General features: G+C 41.6%; 1 pseudogene; it reads right to left on the bottom strand.

Moving 5' to 3' along the window:
• Positions 1-734: 734 nt before the first annotated feature.
• Positions 735-1,110, bottom strand: LOC143645862 (succinate dehydrogenase assembly factor 3, mitochondrial pseudogene; annotated as a pseudogene).
• Positions 1,111-1,522: the final 412 nt, after the last annotated feature.

The raw sequence follows: 1,522 nt of genomic DNA, 5'->3' as shown, positions 1-1,522 counted from the left end.
TGCCATACTCCTTACCCCTCCCTTTCATTGATTACTGGCATTTCAAACTAAAAATAACCTCCAGGATAACCTCTTGACTCTGTTTGGAATCTCTCAGCCACTGATACTTTGTCTCATTTCACTCTTCCCCCTTTTGGTCAAGAAGGTTTTCTCAATCCCTTTATGCTGAGTCTCAGCTCATTCTAGGATTTCTGTCCCATGTTGCCAGGAAAGTCCACACCCCTGGGAGCCATGTCCCATGCAGAGAGGGGGAGGGTGGTGAGACTGCTCGCCCTGTTGGCTGGAGAGAGAGGCCACATCTGAGCAACAAAATAGGCTCTCTTGGGGGTGACTCTTAGGCCTAGATTTTAAGTAGGCTTGACCTATCCTTTGTGGGGTTAAGTTTCATATGAACAAACCCCAAGACTGGGGGCCCAGCCTATAGCTTTCGTTGTCCCCACTGCTTGTGAGAATATCAAGAATTCAACTTGGGGAAGTTGAATTTCTCCCCGTTCTCACCATTCCCCGAGGGGACTTAGCAAATACTTTTCCACTCACTGATCAAATCACTCTGGGATTCATCGGGGCATCACTCTGGGCAAACCAAGAAAATCTCATGTCCTACCCAAGGTTCCAAGTTCTTATGAACACCGACATCCTTAAAGGCTAAAAGCTGACAAAATTTAAAAATAAACAGTGATATTTAAAATAAGGGGCCTGAGCTTTAAAATGCTTTGCTAAACTTTCTGTATAAACTAAAATTCTGGTTTGGTAAACTCAGAAATACTAAATTGCCTATTGGGCTTAAAGGCTTCTTGCATTAGCTCATGCAACTGTCCAGTCTGTTCATCATGAAAGTTATTCCATCTTTCTGCTGGGAGGGTAGTTCCAAAACATGATTCTTCATTTGAATTTTGAAGCAACAAGCTGCTTTCGTTAGCTTGTTGCCATAGCACTGTTGAGTATGCCCCCTGTTCCTGCAAAAAGCGCTGGGCCTCTGCAGAACCAACGGTTTTGTGTCTCCTAAATTCATCTTCCATGTACTGGTCCCCCAGGGGGCAGAACTCAGTGTAGCAGCAAGATGCGATGAGGATACAAGGTCCGGACGCGGGAAACGTGCGGGCCAGGCATCTCGCCACGTGTGGAGTGCCTAATGCCTCTAGTATATTTTTTATTAGGTCTATAGCATCATTAATCTGTGTGATATCTGCTATTTTTCTATTTATTCTTTCAAAGTCCTCTTTATGCTCTTCTGGTGTCTTCTTGATCTTCTTTATGTCCTTAGCCATCCCATTGATTTTATTTAGTAGAGTTATATGAACATCTTTGATTAGTTGTTCCAAAGTCTGTCTCTTCCAGGGTTTTAGTTTGGTCATTATGCTAGGCTATATCTGCTGCATTTTTTTTTTCTTTTTTTTTTTGTTGTTTTTAAATTTTTTATTTTATTTTTTTTAATGCCAAAAAACACCAAACAAGCGCAAGCATTCCTATTTTGATCATTCCGTTCTACATATATAATCAGTAATTCACAATATCATCACAT

The sequence above is a fragment of the Tamandua tetradactyla genome, chromosome 9, assembly GCF_023851605.1.
Source record: "Tamandua tetradactyla isolate mTamTet1 chromosome 9, mTamTet1.pri, whole genome shotgun sequence".
In the NCBI taxonomy this organism is placed as follows: Eukaryota; Metazoa; Chordata; class Mammalia; order Pilosa; family Myrmecophagidae; genus Tamandua; species Tamandua tetradactyla.
This window is presented reverse-complemented; position numbering and strand designations above follow the sequence as displayed.